Below are 22,472 nucleotides of genomic sequence, written 5' to 3' on the forward strand. Positions count from 1 at the left end.
GCTGGTGTTGCAGAATGGGCAAATCTAGGGTCATCGAGATGTCACGAAACACGCACCATACCACTTTCAGGGGGTGAGGTTGAACATCACTTGATTAAATTTTTTCAAAATTCGCCTCGGGAAGAGTTTCTACAAGATACATACAATACTCCTAGTTTCAAATGGAATGTGTACACAAAAAATAATGTTGTTCTAATTTCTGGGATGACATTCAATAATAAAAAGCAAATGCAAATGACTATAAAGGATTACACGGTGCGAGTGGTCGGGAGAGAATATACGGTGACGAAGAGCACCCGTACAGTTTTTAGGGTAAAATGTAAGCATTATGGAAAAAATTGTTGTGGGTGGGGTGTGACTGCATCATATAAGGCACATTTGGAATGTTGGCAACTTATTACGGTGATGTCTGATCACACGTGTATTCTGAATGATGCGTCCTTGGAGCATAGCAACTTGGATGTTAAAATGATAGCAGATTTGTTGAAGGGGTTTGTTAGTAGAAATCCGGTATACGAGCTAGCCAATGTGAAAAGAGCAGTGAAAATAGAATATGGTTTTGATATATCTTATTCAAAGGCATGGCATGGATTAAAACGTGCAATTGAGGATGTTTATAGGACATGGGAGAGTTCGGTACAAAAACTTCCAGGTTATATGAAGACACTTCAAAAGTACATACCGAATACAATTGTCGAGTGGGCCCATGTAGAAGCCGCACATCCAGAGAAATACACATTAGGATATGTGTTTTGGGCATTTGGACCTTGTATTGAGGCATACCGTCATTGTCGGAATGTGATTAGTGTGGATGGGACTCATTTATATGCAAAATACAAGCATGTTAGTTGATTGTTGCTACTATAGATGCTAATAATCATGTGTTGCCATTAGCCTTTGCCATTGTTGATGCAGAGAGTATTGAATCTTGGATGTGGTTTCTCCGGCTAGTATGCAGGTAATTTAATTTATTAGGTTGTAAAGTATATATATTTTGAAAATTCTAGTAATGATATTTATTTGATTATTGTGTATGTAGGTATATTGTGCAGGATAGATATCATACATGTCTAATTTTAGATATACATGTTGGAATCACGAATGCAGTTGATCGTATTCCTACATTTCACCCACCTCGTGGTCGGCATCGATTTTGCCTTCGACATATATGTTCTAACTTCAACCAAAAAAATTAAAGATGTAAGGTTGAAAGATATGTGTTGGAGGGCAGGAGCATCCATTTATCCGTTAGAGTTTAACGAAACATTAGCGGCAATCCATCTTTGGAAGCCGGCAGCTTATGATTGGCTTATGAAAATTGAAAAGAGTAAATGGACACTTGCCTACGATGAAGGCTGGCGACATGGTATATTGGCAACCAATTTTTCTGAATGCATCAATGGAGTATTGAAAGGGGCTCGACGACTACCTATCACTGCTCTTGTACAATTGACATACGATCGAGTTGTTGTTTTTTTCGTTAAACGACTTCATGATGCTCGAGATAAGCAAGACTCTGGTTATGAATGGTCCCCATAGGCACGCACAAAGTATCTTGACTTGGAGCAAAAAAGCCGAAAACATATTGCAGTGATGGTAAATGAAGATGAATATGAGGCAAAGGTATTTACACTTTATAGTGTTGGCCAGGTATCAAAAGAGCATGTTGTTTCGATTAAAAAAGAGTTTTTGCTCTTGTGGTCGATGGGCATTAGATGGGGTACCATGTTCGCATGTGTTAGAGGTGTGTCGTATGTTCCATTTGAATTGAAAACAATACGTGCGTGACTATTACTTAATTGATTCATGGATAAACACATATACTGTTCAATTTCATGCATATCCTGATGAATCATTTTGAGAATCAGCTTCGTTTCAATTGGTACACAATCCTACCCAAAGTAGGATTAAAAGAAGAGGTCGTGATCTCACTACATGCATTCGAAATGAAATGGATCGGGGCCAAATACGTGCAAGGCAACTAGCTCAATCAGAAGCGGCTGAGGAAACATCATCGAGTCGCAACTACTGACTTACATTTAGTGGAAGTAAGTTTTTTTGTTGCATATAATTATTATAGGGATATATTAAAAATATAATGTTGGCCGGTAATCATAATTTTTGAAATGTATATATGTATAGGTTGAAGATGGAGGAAAATGCGATGAAGCAAATAACCAACTTTATGAAGAGAGATCGTTATGGCTTGCGAAAAATATCAAAGTAAAATTTTGGATTTTTTTTTTGTTTGAACAATAATTTGTTCGGAACATAATTTGATGTCATTTTATTATGTAAGTTTGATGAACATATGCAAGATATGTTGTTGTTGTTGATTGAACTTTGAACAAATATCCGGAAAAAAAAATATAATTTGATGTCATCTCATTATCGTATGCTTATGCTTGTAAGATAATTTTTTATTTTTTATTTTTATAAAAAAATTACCATGATATTATTATGTGTTGTTGTTATTATTATTATTATTATTTTTGTAGTCATTATTGTTATTATTATTATTATTATTATTATTATTATTATTATTATTATTATTATTACTGTCGTCATTATTATTATTATTATTATTATTATTATTATTATTATATGTCATTATTATTATTATTATTATTATTACTACTACTGCTGTCGTCATTATTATTATTATTGTCATTATTATTATTATTATTATTATTATTATTATTATTATATCCAATATACAATACTTGTACATATTATACAAACAAACATTCCTGATAATACAAACAAAAATTCCAGCTAAATTAAACAACATTCCAACTAGAAATATAATAGCGAACTACATTAAACAAATATCCAAGTCTGTTTGCATTCACATACAAAATCAAGAGACACATACAGACAAATATTTACATTCATGTCAATGTCCTTTGTAGCCTCTGGTACCACAATTTGGTGGGAGACTTTCACGAGTGCTTCTACGAAGTACTCGTTCAATTTGAGGACATGGGGATTTAACAATATTACATTCAATAGGTGAGTTATCAAGTACACGTCCTTGAGATTGCACATGGTGACATTCCAAAAGTGGTGAATGATCAAAATTAGTCATATTACCTTCATGATGTGTAGTACTGCTTTCGTGCACGTCACTACCTTCACCAGTCTCACTGTGAATATAAGGATCCGGACTTAGGTGGACTTGATCATCATTTATGAAAGTAGTTTCATATGACTCAAATGTCCAATTTTCTCGATCTTGTGAAACGTCAATAATGTTTTGGACTAGACTGATGTCTCCAATCTTAGTGTAGTGCCTCAATTGATTAACCTACACAAAAATAATTATTATTATAATTTCTTCAAAATGCAATAATTAGATTGCGTTAAATAAAGAATAAATTTACAGCAAAATGATTGTAAGATGGTAGCCCAGGTGGATAGCCAATCCGTGAACGCAATTCAGGATTATAAATAAATCTTCTGGAATGAGTTCTATACCACTGAAGTTATTCTGGAGTATACGGCGTATTATGCAAGTTTGATTCACTAATCACCAAGTTAGGGTCATACCATTGTTGAATATATATTTGATAAATTCGCAGCCAATTTCTAGCATCTGAGCCTCGTGAAGAACTATGTGTGTTCTTATTCTCCACTATCGATGGATTATCCGGAATATGCTGAATTAAACCTAACTGTTGAAGTACCCTATCTAAGTGAAGATGTTCGACGAAGCGCTCGTAAAATAAATGTCTTTTGTACCGAAACAAGGTTGAAGGACAAAAATGCGGTAAGGAATTGTACAAGTTAGGTTCATAAGGCCGCCAATTAAACTGTATGGACAATAAATACAACATTATATAGATAAATTGATTAAAATGATTATACCAAAAAAATTTTGCACTATGAATAAAAATACTTGTCCATCTCCTTCATGATCAAGAATATCCCGAATAGCAGATACACAAGTATGCGCGGTTAGTGCAAAATTATGTTTACCACGACTCCATCTACAAAACAAATGAATATTATACATTATATTAAGAACCACAAATAATAAAATTTTAATATAATGATGATCCTAATAAAATATAAATAATTTACGTACTTAGCTCCATAAGGAGCAGCTGGTAGTACTAGGCCATTAGGAAGTATCATAGGGTCAAGATCAATAGATTTAACGGATTTAATTCGAGAAGCTAGGGTGTATAGTGTAGACCATGCCCAAACTTGAAATAACAAACTATATCGTGAATAAAATATTTAACATGTTATAATAATATATTTAAACATATAGTCATAACATATTTTATTTTTAACATATTATACCTACAATAATGTGAGTGGACCACTAAGCTTCCTTCTATCTTGTCCAATAACAGCCGAACAAAGATTATGATATAAGCATGCAAGACAAGCGCTGCCCCAACTATACTTCTCAGAGAAGTCAAGTGCTCGTATATATGATACGTATGGTAGTTTAATCTTACTACCATCTGAAGAGGGAAGTATGCTACCCATAATCATAAGTAGCATAAACCCACGAGTCCAACACTCTACTACCTCTTCAGGACTATCATTATCAATTTGAAAATTTTTCAAATGATTATTTAAAGTAGAATGTAAAATCCAAGTTCCATGTTTAAAGTATTCCGGTGTAAGAGGCAAGTGTAACAACTTTATGCATAGGGCAGAAGCTTCTTCTCTACTTTGCCTAGACGTGACAACACTAACAACGGGTACCATCAATGGGTAATTGATATATCATAGCAACATCCTCTAATGTGATTGTAGGCTCACCAAATGTAAAATGAAAAGTGTGTGTTTTAGGACGCCAACTCTATATACCCTATAAAATCCAATTCAATGCAATATTTCAAGAACCCTGGGATGACATAATGAGGATATACTAGTCCAATATCTTTCGGAACAAACAAGACTAAACTTATGATCAATCAACTCACTATTCCAAATACGTTCAGAATGATGTGTCGATTGAAGATGAAGCAATCGATCGTTAGTAGGGACGGACAATCCATCTCGATATGAAAACATAATTTGAAAATAATAATAGTACACAAATTTATTATCCTTATAAAAGCATAATATTTATGCACCAAATCAAAAATAGAAATATTTATGCATAATATTATTCTTAAATTATAATATTACGCATAGCATTATCCTTAAATCATAATATTTATGCATAATATTATCCTTAAATCTTCCGTAAATAAAGATTTGTATTTTTTTAACTCTGCCTCCGCTGCCCAATATTAAAAAACCAAATTAAACCAACACAGTCCAGAAATTAGAACCCTAACACAAAATTAATCAAAATCAAAGAAGAAAGGGGAGGAAGAAGGGGATCGACCCGCCGGTGGAATTGTAGGAGCAGCAGCGGTGGTGTTCGGGCCACGGAAATCATCGACGGCGGTGGCGCTTCGGTGGGGAGGCACGGGAAGAGCAGCGATTCTGGTGGGGAGGCACAGAATGATTCGGTTTTGTCACGGGGGATTGAGAAATGGGTTGGGAAATAAAAAGGTTCTATCACGGGGATTGAGAGATGGGTTGGAGAAATAGAAATTAGGATAAGTTTATTTTTTTAAATTATTATTAAAATAAAAATAAATAAAGAGTTCTCAGAACTCCTTAGATCATTATATTTACAATCAAGGAGTTCTGGAACTCTTCAGTTTACCAAAATTAAGTAGTTTTCAAAACTACTTTCAAATCTATTTATTTAAAAATAGTTTTGACTTAGGACATTATTTTAAAAAACTCATTTATATTAGCCCTGGGTGGATGCCCTTCTTGCCAGGGCCAGGGCCTACCCTGACATGGTGCAAAGGAGGAATTTGGTTGGGTGTTATGGTTATCGGCCATTAAAACTCCACAAATCGACATTCAATATAATATGGCGATGGATGATAAGCCAATAACTTAGGGTTTCATCACAATCGGAAAATGGAGAGGGAGATATAGAGACGGGTGGATTGGGTTGTAATGTTATGTTTTAGTTCGATAGTTTAGTGTGTGTTTTTCTTTTCTTTTTAAATTAAGTTATGTATTAATTGTATTGATTTTAATTACTGCGTATTATAAACGTTCTTAATTATTACTGTAAAGTATGATTGTAAATAAGTATAAAAGTAGGTTTATTTGTGACTTATGATAGAGTTGACATTTATTTAAAAATAATAAAAAAATGTATACATTTTATTAGATAGAAAATGAAAATGTGTTTACCTTGTGGGCGCGTGGACAGCCCACAAAGAATATTACGGTCCGTTCAGAACCAAAAGCCAAAATAAGAAACAATTTGATTTGTGTTTGGATAAATCATTATATTAGCAATTTTTTTTTTTTATAAAAAACTGTTAAAAAAAATCCAATCTAGTAGAAAGTGTTTTTAAATTATTAAAATTATTCAAAAGACATGTTAATATAGTTTTATTTTTCTATTTAAATCAAAATTTAAATAGGATATACAATTTAAATTTTGATAGATCTTATTAGTATTTTATTTTGATTTCTCTTACAAAAGCTTTATAAATTATATTTTTTGTGAATTTATATCCCACATCTTTTAGATTTATCGAACAAAATCTCGTATACAAAATACAATTTAATTTTAGCGAAAAGACAAATCCAATAAAACCCAAAATAATATAATATTGAAATCGAAATGAAAGCTATCACAATTAAAAAAGGCATATTCAAGCTATTGAAACGTGAGTTGGATTTAGCGGTCAACCCAACCCGAAACCAAAGCGAAAGGGTTGTTTCAATTGGCATGGTTCCTTTTGGGCTTATCTTAATTAATAACAAATAGGCTTAGGGTTTAGGGTGTTTTGGGGTGCTTATAAATAGATAGCTATGATTCTAGTCGTATGACATGATTGTAACTCTTTGAATCAGTATAATAAAATCTCTCCGATTCCTGCCCGTGGACGTAGGTTGACACACCATCACTGAACCATGTAAAACTTCCTTGTTCTTTATTTGCATTCTTTCTCGTTTTCTCATAACAAGTGGTATCAGAGCCATATCTCATTGATTGAAGGTGCCCTCGTATAAGTTTGATCTAGAGAAGTTTAATGGGTTGAATGAGTTTACGCTTTGGAAGGTCAAGATGAGGGCACTTCTGGCTCAACAAGAATGTGCGACTGCATTTGAGGGAGAAGACAAGTTTCCTAAAGACACGAAGGAGGAGATAAATAAGGAGATTTTGGCAAGGGCTCATTCCACGATCTTGTTTTCAGTTACTGATGAGGTGTTACGAGAAGTTGTAGATCAGAAAACAGCTTTTAGGTTATGGAATAAACTGAGTGAGAAGTACCAAAGCAACTCTCTCACGAACAGACTATATCAGAAGCAACATCTTTACACCCTCCGGATGTCCGAAAGTACTCAACTAAAGGATCATCTTGATACCTTTAACCATATCATTCTTGATCTTCAAGGGGTTGAGGTTAAAGTAGATGATGAAGATCAAACCCTAATTTTACTGTGTTCACTACCAGGTTCATATGAGAATTTTATGGATACTATGCTATATGGTAGAATTACAATTGTTGTTAATGATGTGAAAGATGCCCTTATGTCCAAAGAATTGAAAAGAAAAGTTTCTCTTGAAGAACGTTTTGGTTCAGGTCTGTTTGCAGGTAGGGGAAGACCACAGGAGAGGGGTAACGGGAATGGGAGATCGCGTTCAAATCAAAATCCTCTAGCAAAGTTAAGTGCTATCTTTGCAAGGAGAAGAGACACATTAAAAAGGATTGTCCACTGAATAAGGGAAATACAAAAGTTGATTCTAGTAACAGTGGCAGCAGCGCTGCTATAGTACAAGAAAATTCTGATGATGGGGACTTTGGTGAACTTATGACAGCGTGTAGTGCTAGTATTGCTGATTCCTGGATTATGGATACTGGTGCTTCTCACCATATGACGTTCTCTCGTGATCTACTCACTTCTTTTAAGAAGTAGAATGGAACGGTGAAGTTAGGTGATGATGGGGTTCTAGCCATAAAGGGAAACAAGATAGTGCAGATAAAATTGCATAAAGGTTACTGTCAGGAAATTTGACTATTTGTATGTTCCTGAACTCAGAAATAATTTGATTTCTCTTGGCGCCTTAGCCAAGAATGGTTATGCACTGACGGTTGGTGATGATCTTGGCTCTGATGAGCCAAAGACATATAAAGAAGCTATGGCGAGTAAAGCTGCAGAAACTTGGATTATGACAATGAATGAAGAGATGCAGTCTCTTGAAAAGAACAAGACTTGGGATCTTGTTGCACTACCAAAAGGGGTGAAGCCAGTGGGATGCAAGTGGGTCTTTAAAAGAAAAGAAAGAATTCCTGGTGTTGAACCTGCTAGGTTAGAGGCGAGACTGACGGCAAAACGGTTCTCACAGAAGGAAGGAATCGATTACCATAAAGTCTTTTCTCCTGAGGTGAAACACAAAACCATCCGGGTTCTTTTGGCAATGGTGGATGCTTTTGATCTGGAGCTGGAGCAGCATGATGTAATAATAACATTCCTTCATGGTAATTTAGAAGAACATATTTACATGTCTCAACCGGAGGGATTCGACAGTTCTAAAGGGGACCAGGTATGCTTGTTAAAGAAATCTTTGTATGGCTTGAAGTAGTCTCCGAGGCAATGGTGCAAGAGATTTGACTCTTTCATGGTATCTAATGGTTATACTCGTAATCAGTTTGATAATTGTGTTTACTTGAAGAAAGTTTCTACTGATTCCTTTGTGTATCTTCTGTTGTATGTGAATGATATATTAATTGCAGCAAAAAACATGGCTGTAATTACTGACTTGAAGGCTCTACTAAAAGGTGAGTTTAAGATAAAGGATTTGGGTGTGGCAAAGAAAATACTAGGTATGGAGATCTAGCGTGATAGAGAAGCAGGACGGCTATGGGTTTCTCATGAAAAGTATATTGAGAAATTTTTGCACTAATTCTTTGTTGATCAGTCCAAACCAGTAAGTACCCCTTTGGCGGCACACTTTAAACTTGATCGAAGCACTATACCGGCTACAGATGAAGATGTTAGCTACATGAAGACGGTTCCATACTCAAGTGCAGTTAGAAGTCTTATGTATGCGATGGTATGTACGAGACTAGATCTCGCTTATGCGGTTAGCGTGGTGAGCAGGTTTATGGCTAATCTGGGTAAAGCTCACTGAGGACCTGTAAAGTGGATCTTACTATATTTGAAATGAGCGTCTGATATTTGTCTGGTATATGATGATAAAGGCCATGGTGATGGTCTGGTTGGCTATGCTGACTCTAATTATGAGGGTGACTTGGTGAAATGAAGATTACTGACTTGCTTTATCTTCACTCTGTTTGGATGTGCAGTCAGTTGGAAGTCTGCTTTACAACCTATGGTTGTGCTGTCGACGACTGAGGCCGAATACATGTCAATAACTGAAGGTATTAAGGAGGGTATCTAGTTACATAGTCTGGTGCAGAGTTTGGGTCTGAAGGTGGAGAAACCGGTGTTATTCTGTGATAGTCAGAGTGCTTTGAGTTTGACTATTAATGCATTCTATCATAAGAGAACCAAACATATTGATGTAAGGTTGAATTTTATCGGTGATGTTCTGGAGAAAGACAAGTTTTCTATTAAAAAAATAGCTACATAACACAATTCAACTGATATGTTGACAAAGGCGCTACCGAAGGAGAAGTTCGAGCACGGCTTAAACTTGGTGAATATTCGCATGAGGTAAAGTCCTCTCTGAGCATTTGGCAGGAATGAGACGACTGAGATATACTGACGAACCTTTGGCGGTTGAAGAAACTCCAAGTCAAGGTGGAGATTGTTGAAACGTGACTTTGATTTAGCGGTCTACCCAACCTGAAACCAAAACGAAAGGGCTGTTTCAATTGGCAGGGTTCCTTTTGGGCTTATTCTAATTAATAACAAATAGGCTTAGGATTTAGGGTGCTTATAAATAGATAGCTATGGTTCTAGTCGTATGACATGATGAATCAGTATAATAAAATCTCTCTAATTCCTACCCGTGGACGTAGGTTGACACACCATCACCGAACCACGTAAAACTTCTTTGTTATTTATTTTCTTTCTTTCTTGTTTTCTCATAACACTGACTTTTAGGAATTTAAATCAAAACACAAGAAAACAAGACAAAAATGCATTGATATAGAATTCCTTGTTCGTGTCTAATTCAACCGCAGCAAGCAATTCCATTCTGAATCAAATTAGAGAACCACCGAAGACGACCATGGACTACCGGCAGACACCTCCCGACTAGCGGTGGCTGGACTGTGGCGGTAGGCGGTGGTTTCCGGCGATGATCAGATTGTCTTCTCCGGTCATCTTCTTCGATGGACAAAGGCGACACCAAACAGCCCTGATCACCACCATTCTTTCACCGATCTTGTTGATTTTTCGTCAAACTTTCACCAAAGACAAAGGGATGTTGATTTCGGCTCAATCCATGGTGCGAATGGCCCGAGGTAATCACGACCGCAAGGGTAGAGGTCGGCTCTTCACACCAAACTTTGACACCCATCGAAATCGGCTATCGAAAAGGTTCTGCTCTCAGCGGAAAATGCTCGGAACTCACCGAAACTCCATTTGCGATTCTGTTGTGTTCTGTCTCCCTTTCCGTCTCTATATCGCACACTATATTCACATTCCTCAAAACCCGCCCTATATATATCTAATAACGTCCCCAATAAACTAATCTAACAAACTGACAAATTGGGCTTAAGAAAATGGGTTTGGGTTTAAGAATTGGGTTTGGATTAATGGGGTTTGGCTGGTTTTATTCTATGTTGCTTTAGAACATTAATTTTTAGTTCTCTTATGAATAGAATATACAAAGTAAATTTTTGTTTGCTTTTGACTTTTTAGCATTGATTTTCAACCGTAAAAATTAGATAGATGTTATTAGTATTTATTTTGATTTACTTACAGAAACTTTAAAGATTATATCAAGAATTTTAAAGTTAGGTATATTTTGTAAGTTGAAATTTTTCTTTCACTCAATATTTTGAGAGAATTTGAAAGTGTTTAGAAATTTGAAGTAATCTGAAATTAATAAAAAAGAAATATATATATATATATATATATATATAAAATAGGTGTTGATAATTTCGATGAAGGAATCATTTCAAAATTGCGTTACCTCTATTATTATTGTTATTATTATTATTATTATTATTATTAGTTAAGGCACTTACTTTGGTGCTTTTACTCCCCTTTAAATAATATATGAAAAGTATTGAATTGGAATACTATATGCTTATTTTTGAAGAAAATATACTAGATGATATACAAAATATGGAAGAATTAAAAATAAATTGATATAAATAGATACAAATAAATTAATATTATAAAACTTGAGAAAAATAAAAATATATATATATATATAAACTTCGAATCAACATTATAAAAATAGTAAACTGGCCCAAAAGAATAAAACTTTTGATTAGGAGTTCCTCTTTTTGGCGTATATCCCTTTACCCTTCTTTCTATGTTGCTTTCAAACTTTGATTTTCAATTTTCGCATGAAAAGTTGATTTTCTTGTTTTATTTTATTTTATTTGTTTCGGATGTGATCAGGGTGGTCCTGATTTTCCAAGGACCTCGAGCAAAAAAATAATATGAACCCCTAAATATATATAAATAATATTTTTTATTTATAATAAAATATCATTAATTAAATAAAATAATATTCTAATTTTTTAAATGAAAAATAGTATAAAAAATATTTCCAAATTTTACACATAAAATTTGAACTACCTCAGCATTAAAAAATTATTTATACACCACAAAACTACAACCTTATATATTAATATATATCAAATAAACTGTATATATAACAACTATATATATAACATCAATATATAAGGAGTCTCCTATGTACGATGGGCCTGGGTGGGAGCCTCTCCCGCCTTGCCCAGGGCCTCTGCCCTGGATGCGATGAAATGAGGGAAGCCAAATGAGATTGATGCACCAAATTAGAGAGAAATTAGGATTTGACTGGAGATTAGGAATAGGTCATATTACTGCACCACTAATGGTGTTGAGCATGTTTCTTCATTTGTCTAAATGGACAAATCGTGACTTTGGCTATGAATCAAATATTGAAAGGAATATTTAAAGCATTGACTGATTGGATTCTAAGTCTAAACTTTTTGTATTGCAAAATCCAGAACTTAAAAAGTGTTGCAGCAAAAGACTTATTTAAGGATATGAAAGTTGGGTCCTTAGTGATAGAGCATAAAGGTGGGGTCCTCAATCACTTGAGATATCCTCACTTTGCCAAACGTATGCTCCCGTCGCACCTGCAATTGGATGATCACCCAAGACTGGTGGAGGCCGAATTCGACTTCATGCAACAGCTTCAGTGGGAGGAAGAAGCCAATGCAAAGACGATTTACAATGTCCTGGTAGAAATTGGACGAGTCAAATACCTCTAATTGATTCGAGGCAAACATATATATATATATATTTAATTTCTGTATACTAAAATCTTAATCTTAATTTGCAAATGGTGAAAATGGCAGAGGAATCCTCGGTGAAGCCACGCCTATCATGGTTAACGCATCTGCATTTTTACTTGATAAGTTGCGTAATCTTAAGGTTCTATTCGTCCACATAAACCTCTCCGCATATTTATTAAAATTGTAAGTTTAATCAATGGAGATGCATGATGGACCAAGAGATGAGACCACCGTATTCTATTAAAAGCATTCATTTGTGAGCAATTTATGTTGTTGAAAGTTCTGCTAAACTATGGAAAAGTGTTGAGGACATTATTCTCATCTGCCAGCTATGATGTGTACTTATATTTTATGTAGTTATAAGTCAACTTTGCAAGTGCTTTTGTGTGGATATATATCTGAAAGAAGGCTTTGGCTAAAGGTCTTATGCATGTTTGAGTGTGTGGTTTGATCAGCCTATAGTTATTTCTGCAATTCTGATAAAATTATTGAGTCCTAGAGGAAAAATTGTTTAATGCGCCAAAGGTTTTAAATTTTAAAAATGCAGTGTGGTTGTCTTAAAATTGGTGGTTTGAATTCAGATAACAATCCTTCTTACAGAAGATTATTATACAACTATATTTTGAATGATTGGCTGCGTTTGATCATTTTCTTATTTTTCCGCTAAGTTAGTTTATGCTCCAAATCAAATATTTTTCCCTTTTGTGCGGACTGTTTATTGATTCCTTCATTAGGATTCTATAAATGATGCAAGCACTCTTGTCGGCATAATAAAGAACAGCCAAATTTATTATGTGTTGGTTTCCGGTGTGTTAAAATGAGTGGGTTTAAAAAGTGTTAATTGCACATGAAAATCAGTGTGTATATATATACATATATGAACAATTGAAAATAAGCATTTCCCATCGTTGTAAGATAAAACAAAATTCACAAAATTGTAATCCTTTAATTCATAACCCATTCCCTCTTGGTGGGTGCTGCCCACCCTTCCCCCCTGATTATATTAGTTGTCTATTTTCATTAATAAGAAAAACAAACAAAAAAGTTAAGCGGTTTGTAATTTTTTTTATTTTAAATTTATTTCTTGGCTCTCCTACAACCTAATTAAATATGCATATGTGTTCTCTTTAGTATTTTTGCCGTGTCTTCGGGAAGGGAATTTTTGCCAACCTCCATAGGAGACAATAGATAGGAGCATACATTTTTCATAATGAGGAAACTTGTATCTCATGTGATTGAAGACCCCGTGTGCACGCTCGTTCAGTGAGGATCTGCCTTTCATATCCTCAAATAAGTATCTTGGAGCACTCCCGCCTGTTACACATGAAAATCAACTATTAAGAAATATGAAAAAATGAGGTTGTTAGGAAATAAACTTGTTTTGGTATAATTTAATTTAGTGCGGTAATTTTGGTGTAATATATCTTCTTTGTTTAAAAAATAAATTAAAGGATAGACTATTCTTGATTTATATTTTCCGTATTCAAGGTAGGTGTACACCCCGGCCCGCAAGCCACGCGAAGCCGAGAATGTCGAGATCGTAGACTGGCCTCACAGGTCAACACACGTGCTTCCAGCAGCTTATGTCTTCACTCACGCTCACCCTGGGAGATGTGCATATTGTTGACATGAATAGTGTATTCAATTCATTTAACCTCTATTCACTCTGGGATAGACTAGCACTGGCTCATCCGCGAGAGTTGGCCAAGCAACGGCCAATTCCGGTCATGGGAGAGGTGATATCCTTATTAAGTTGAAAAATGACAATCATGATTTTATCTTCGATGTTTATTATGTCCCTACATTGGAAACAAATATTTTGAGCATAGGTCAATTGCTAGAAAAGGGATACTTGGTGACAATGAGTGACAGGGACTGATTATGAAAAATAAGGAAGGAAGGCTGATTGCCAAAGTCCCAACGTCCAGAAATAAAATGTTTGTGTTGAAGATCAATTATGGTAATCCCAAATGCTTGAAGGCGTTTGTGGATGATGTATCGTGGCTATGGCATCTTAGATTGGGACACCTGAATTTTGACGGACTGAAGTTGCTGTCCAAGAAAAGATTGGTTTATGGTTTGCCATCTATACAACATCCTAATCAAATTTGTGATGATTGTTTGTATGGCAAACAATCCCGAAAGAGCTTTTCCAAGGAGTCCTTTATGAAAACCTCTCATAAGCTTGAATTGGTGCATGCTGATATATGTGGTCCAATCAAGCCAAGTTCATTTGGAGCTAACAAGTATTTCTTGTTGTTTATCGATGATTTTACAAAAAAGACTTGGGTTTATTTTTTTAAGGAGAAATGTGGAGCATTTTTGGAATTTAAACAATTCAAAGCCCTCGTGGAGAATGAAAGTGGTTGTCAACTTAAGGCTATAAGAACTGATTGTGGTGGGGAATTCACCTCGAATCAGTTTGATCAATTTTATCAATCAGGGATTCAACACGACTTTGTTCTAAGATCGCCACAACAAAATGAAGTTGCGGGGAAAAAGAATAGAACTATCCTTGACATGTTTCGCAGTATGCTGAAAACGAAATTAATGCCAAAGGAATTCTGGGCAGAAGCTGTAACATGTGCAGTGTATGTGAACAGTCGATGTCCTTCCATGAGAGGAGCAAACATATTGATACAAAATATCACTATGTCCGAGAATGTGTTAACAACAAAGAAGTGTTGTTGAATTACGTGAAGTCGAAGGATAAAGTGGCTGACATATTCACAAAAGCGTTGAAGAATGAAGATTTTCTGAGATTGAGAAACCATCTCGGAATGGTGAAAGGATGAGGATTACAAGTTTAAGAGGGGGTGCTAGAGGTAAACTTGTTTTGGTATAATTTAATCTAATACAGTAATTTTGGCGTAATATATCTTCCTTGTTTAGAAAATAAATTAGAGAATACACTTCCCTTGATTTATATTTTCCGTATTCGAGGTAGGTGGATGAATTTGTTGGTAATTTTAGTGTAATTGGATTTATTCGAGACCAATGAATGTTGGGATTAAGTGAACTTCGGGATGGGATGCGTGGAGTGCGCACTCGAAGAAGCTAATTTCGACATGATTTTGACAAGTAACACAAATTCTGGGACAGATTATTGATACGGCTTTAGTCATGGGCATGACTAAGTCTGCCGTCTACAAATCTGAAAGTTCTGTAATTAAATTTATGGGAGAGAATGTAATAGCTAACTTAGTCATGACCATGACAAAGAATTTTAATTTCAAAATTGTGTTTATTTATGAATTTATGTGTCTAATATAATATTTAAATTATGAATTCAAACTTTTGTTTGAATTGAATCAATACATCAATTTATTTTGAGTTCAAATTAATATTTGAATGGAAAGAACACACCCATTCATTTTGAAATTGAAATTGAACCATTGTGTCCAATTTGAATGAAAGTTATTTATGATCTTTGAATAGATGGGTTGGTACCATTTGCAAATTGATTGATTGATATAATTAAAAACAATCAGTGTTTTCATCTCTGCAAGAAATTATTGTCTCCATACTCATTTTTGTTCCCTAAGTTTACATTGTCTCGATATTTTCTACCAGAATTCGAGATTGAACTTTGTATTATCCCAGTACGAATTTTGTGTAACCCTTGGTAGGAATTGGGTCAAAATATCGTATTTGGAAAGTGATTTTATCACGATATAGAGTTATATCCGGCCATTCTCGTTGTTAACCTAAAAAAAAATCCCCAACAATCGAATACGATATTTTATTAACTAACGTGATGAGCGAAACTCTGAGCGATATGTCGACCAATTTTGCCAAGTTGACAAAGTTTGAAGGCGTCGATTTCCGTCGTTGGCAGAAGAAGATGCACTTCATTCTCACAACTTTGAAGGTCATGTATGTCCTGAGCACTCCATGCCCCATGGAAACCGAAGATGAAACTTTGGAGGCAACGCGTCGCAGGAGCAAATGGGAGAATGATGACTACATTTGTTGTGGCCATATTCTCAATACAATGTCTGATCCACTTTTTGATATTTATCAAAATATGGGTTCAGCCAAGGAGCTTTGGGAGGCACTCGAATCTAAATATATGGCTGAAGACGGTTCGAGCAAGAAATTCTTGGTCAGCGACTTCAACAACTACAAGATGGTTGATTCGAGGTCTGTGATGGAGTAGTACAATGAGCTCCTTCACATCCTTGGTCATTTCATGCAGCACGACATGAAGATGGATGAATCCATTGCTATTTCATGCATCATCGACAAGTTGCCACATGCATGGAAGGAATTTAAGCGAACGCTTAAACACAAGAAGGAAGAGTTGACACTAGTAGAATTCAGAAACCATCTGCGCATAGAAGAATCTATAAGAATGCAGGAAAATGATCAAGACAATGATATTGTAGGACCATCTGTAAACATGGTTGATGAACATAAAGAAAAGAATTTCAAGTTCAATCATGGTAAGAAATGCAAGCATTCTGAATCCAACAAAAGACCGATGAAGAAGTCAAAATTGGCTTGTTGGATTTGTGGAAAATCCGGTCACCTCAAACGTGATTGCCAACTTGGAAAAGAGAATTACCGTGTAAAGGAATTGACTTATTTTAATAAGTCAAATAAATTCTAATTACTGTAAATAATTAGTGGTTTATGTCTTAAGTCTCAAGACATTGTGTACATAGTTGATAATAATTATTGCAAGTAATTAGTATTTAATGTCTTAAATGATTAAGACATGTTTGTACATAAATAATATATGATCGACATTGCGTAGATTGTTGAGTGTATGCTGTAAATTCAAGCATGTTAATGTTAAGTTACTTTACTTACATTCGGTTAAAATGTTTGTTTGAATTTATGGCTGAAGTTCGTGAAATAGATGTTTCCAATATATGAAATTGATGCAATTGAGATTATATGAATTAAAACATCTGAAATTTTATACAAAATAATTTTCAAATAAGGTTATTGAGATTATTAGTAATTTGATTTTTATAACATTATGAGTGAATTTGAAATGGATGTGAGAATTCTCCATGGATTGTTGTCGGCTACTAGATTAAGTGGCGATTGCCAATATTACCTTATATCATTAGTAGCATTTGAAACGCCAATAAGAGTGCAAGTTGTCTGGCAGCAACAATCAGCACACCCATACAGCAATTGGGGAAGTTCCTCAAATTGTGTGGGGGATAAATATTAAAATACTGTTAATTATGGTTTGTCATATTTTGGTTTTCCTTCGTTTTTGGAAGGATACTCGAACGGGAGTTGGATAAGCCATGCAGAAGATCATTCTTCCAACACTGGATGGACGTTTTTGCTTGGGGGAGGTGCAATTTGTTGGGCTTCCAAAAAGCAAACGTGCATCACAAGTTCTACGATGGAATGTGAATTTGTAGGATTAGCCGCGGCTGGAAATGAAGCTGAATGGCTTCATAACCTGGTATGTGAGATTCCAGTAGGGCCGAAACTGGTGCCACCCATCTCTATTCGTTGTGATAGTGCCTCAACAATGTCTAAAACTTATATTGAAATCTATAATGGTAAGTCTCGACACATAGGTGTGAGACATAGCATGATTCGTGATTTAATCATGAATGGGGTGATATCGATTGTGTTTATTCGGTCAGAACATAATTTAGTCGACTGTTTAACAAAAGGGTTGGCGAGAGACTTAGTGCACAAGTCGTCGATTGGGATGGGATTGAAGTCCATTAAATCTTCCTAGTGTGAGACACCCAATTCCCTTCTAGTATGACGCTTGAAGCTGAATTCAATGTGGAAAGCTCATATTGGGAAGATTGGAACGCATTTTATTCAAACATCTCGGGTATGCGTTCAGACCTGCAAGAACCGTAGGTTGAGATTATATCTCATAATAACTCCTTTGAAAAATTGATTATGCAGGAGCGAGACTAAAGGAACTACCTATACGAGCATGAAGTTTTGCCGCTTCAAGAAAGTTCGGACTTTCTTTCGATGTGCTCGCGAATGGATATGGACACATGGCTTGAAAAGTGTCAAGTTAGAACCAAAGGAATTCTAAATCCGTGTGTACTTTTCCTACATGTATTCAAATGAGTTGAAAGGGTTCAATCCTTAGCGACAACCTGATCGAATATTTGTAACGTGTATTGTACTAATGTGAAAATTCAATCTTCGTGACATTCTCATTTATGCATGGATTTATTGTGTATGGTTGTGATTTAATTTGTGAATAAATCAAGGATTTCACTAAAGTGGGGGAGGATTGTTGGTAATTTTAGCGTAATTGGATTTATTCGAGACCAATGAATGTTGGGATTAAGTGAACTTCGGGATGGGATGCGTGGAATGCGCACTCGAAGAAGCTAATTTCGACATAATTTCGACAAGTAACACAAATTTTGGGACAGATTGTTGATACGGCTTTAGTCATGGGCATGACTAAGTCTGTCGTCTACAAATCTAAAAGTTCTGTAATTAAATTTATGGGAGAGAATGTAATAGCTAACTTAGTCATGGCCATGACTAAGAATTTTAATTTCAAAATTGTGTTTATTTATGAATTGATGTGTCTAATAATATTTAAATTATGAATTCAAACTTTTTTTGAATTGAATCAATACATTAATTTATTTTGAATTCAAATTAATATTTGAATGGAAAGAACACACCCATTCATTTTGAAATTAAAATTGAACCATTGTGTCCAATTTGAATGAAAGTTATTTATGATCTTTGAATAGATGGGTTGGTACCATTTGCAAATTGATTGATATAATTAAAAACAACCAGTGTTTTTATCTGCAACAAGTTATTGTCTCCATACTATTTTTGTTCCCTAAGTTCACCTTGTCTAGATATTTTTTACCAGTCGAGATTGAATTTTGTATTATCCCATTACGAATTTTGTGTAACCCTTGGTAGAAATTGGATCAAAATATCGTATTCGGAAAGTGAGTTTATCACGATACAAAGTTATATTCGGCCATTCTCGTGGTTAACCTAATAAAATCCCCAACAGAATCAATAATTAAGAGGATTTTATATAAATCAACCAAAGGGATTTTCAGCGCAGTGATCGAGGGAATAACAATTATCCAGCCCTATTTTTTATTCTGTTTTGATCGCAGCCGCAAAATCGAGTTTCCAACAGAGGTGTGCCTCTTTTGGTTGGGAAACCTTTGGAGAGCAAATTGCCAGCAACCTTTGTCATTGTATCATCTAATTCTTGGAGTTCTTGGTGGTGTTCCTTCCTGTTGTTTTTGTTCTCTTTGATGTTATTGGGGACATAATCGACCATCTGCAAGGTTTGATTTTCACGAAGGACCAGCAATTTGCTGGGGGATGGATTCCAAACAGAGGATTCTTCCTCAAAAATAATTCAAGGAATCAAATTTGGGATATCTGGAATCATCAATATTTCCATCCTGGAAGCGTCGGGCATGGAGGACTGGAAAGAAACAAACTATAGGAAACATTGTTTTCAACCAGGATCCGTGAAAGAATTTCTGAATGAAGATGGAACTGCCAATATATGTGATAAAGTTCATTATGCAAGATACTATAGAGGAAAGTATTTATGAGTTAAGCAAAAAATATAAATATATCAGGTTGTTGAATGGGCTATGGATGCATATGCTGAGGCTCTAAGAAAAGTTACAAAGCCGATGTGAAACTTTTATTTAGAACAGGAAGATCAACTTCCTTTCGAAAAAAAAAAAAACACAGATCCATATGGTAACGGACACTTTGTTAATGCTAGTTATGAATGAAGAATGTGTGGACAAAGTTGTTATGGCTGATGGTGCTCGAGTATGTTTGCATGTGAGATAATAACATTTCTTCATACACGCATATCTCTTTTGGCAAGGGATGGTGAGTCGTGTAAGTTTGAAGATAACTACAATGTTGTCTGGATAATTTGGTAGTTCGAACCATAAAAATTGTGAGGGAAATTTGTATTACAAATTATAGTGTTTGTACATTGTCTTTAATTAGTTGAACCAAAAAAGGGAACAAAAAAAAAAGTAGCCTCACTTTCTTCTGATGGCACCAAATGAGTGTCCTCCCCAAATCTTAAATCCTTCATGGAAATGGTTCCCTTAGCCCGCCTTTTGGTTAACTCAACTAGGCATGCTTGATGTCCTCTTCCACAATTGGTTCCTGAACTGTGCTCGCTGCTGCTGCTGCCGATGTTCTTCTGAGGAGATAGATTTGTTACGGTCTGTAAAAAAAAAAGATTTTTGTTGGTGTTGCTATAACGAGAATGAGTTTATTTTTAATAATACTGGGAATGTTTGTGATAAAAGTAATTTTGATCATTTGGTTGATATTTATAACTAGTTGGTTTAAAGTGAGATTGATAATATAGTGCTAATGACATATATGTATATTTATGACTATTTAGTTGGATGCTCTTGTTTATAATCTTTGTGTGACTTCGTGGTTGATGTTGCTTATAATCTTTGCGTGACTTCATGGCTGGTGTTGCTATAATGCAACGTAGTTTATTTTGTATGATAGTAGTAATATTTATGGTACTAGTTATTTATATTAGCAAAATGTTTATAGTATGCTTATTTATATGCAATATTAACTATTTACTTATATTATATTATGCAGATTCCTAATAGACTTCTATGAGTTACTTGTCATGCCAAAATTGTGAGTTTTTAAGGGTTGTGGCAACAACGTTGAGTTGAATTTTGAGCTAGACACTACAAAAAAATAATCTATTTGTAACGGAATTCCGTCCCTAAAGTTCACGTAGCTAACGCAATTCCATTCCTATTTCCGTCTCTAATGTCATTAGTAACGGAAAAAATAGATTTAGAGACAAAAAAAATTTGTTACAAAAATGATTTTTTCTTGCCGTGAGATATATCGGATCATAGTACAAGTAAAAATTTTAATTTTGAGATTGCAATGGTTATGTTTGGATTGAGTACTATGAGTATGATACTTTTTAGACTTTGCCATTTATTTTCAGCACAAGCATGGATTTTTTCTAGCATTATTTATTTAATTATTTTTCTAGTACAGATTTTATTTTTATAATTCTATGTACTAATGCAAGTATCCCAGCTAATGTCATTTTTCTACAAAAATATATTTTCGTACCTAGCACTATTTACTACGAAAATAAAATTATGTAGTGAATACATTTTTGTTATGAAATATTTTTTGTTGTAGCTAAAATCATTTTGTTATGAAAATTATATTTGTAGATAAACGTTTGTTTGCTACAAAATCCAATTTGCGTAGATAAAAGGTTTGGTTATGAAAATCATATTTATCGATAGCCAATATATATTTGCTCTTCCACAATTTGGCCAAACGTAAAAATTTTGTAATGGATAAAATGAACAGAAAATTTATGATATCTTATTTCTAGGGAAACCATAAACTTTAATCTACATTTGTTCTAAGAAAAAAAAATAATTCGTTACCTGAATGGGATTTTGGCAGCGGACATGGACATATGAGTGAACTCTTCACTATTTGAGCTTTGAACTTTTCAGCACAAAAATGGACATATGAATGAGCTCTATGAATTCTATATTCAGTTTCGAATAATACAAATGATCAGACTGGTACTTATAGCCGCCCGGAATGAAAATTAATTAATTGCAATGGTTGCAACTTTCTTAACATCCATTTGCATCACGGCTGCCCATCCCATTATTGTGCTTTGCTTCTCATTCGATATTTTATTGCATAACTGCTCGGAAACTAAGCATCAGTTTTTTCTTAAGAAAGTCCACTCAACTAAAACATGAGAAGTCATCAACAAGAAAAATATATATACCGCCGGTCTGCAATACTTTTAGTTTCATATGCCTTCACCAAATCCCCATGTAGAAGCTCTATACATCTTTCGGTTGCTCGTCGATTGGTCGATCTATGCACTGCTCTGTTCTACTTACCTTTGCAACAATATGCACATGGTAAGGAACACAATGCAATCACGTTTAATAATTTCATTAATTCATATCTTGTCAATTTCTAAATGACTTTCTT

This window comes from Andrographis paniculata, unplaced genomic scaffold (assembly GCF_009805555.1).
Source record: "Andrographis paniculata isolate CXL003 unplaced genomic scaffold, ASM980555v1 Contig60END, whole genome shotgun sequence".
Lineage (NCBI taxonomy): Eukaryota > Viridiplantae > Streptophyta > Magnoliopsida > Lamiales > Acanthaceae > Andrographis > Andrographis paniculata.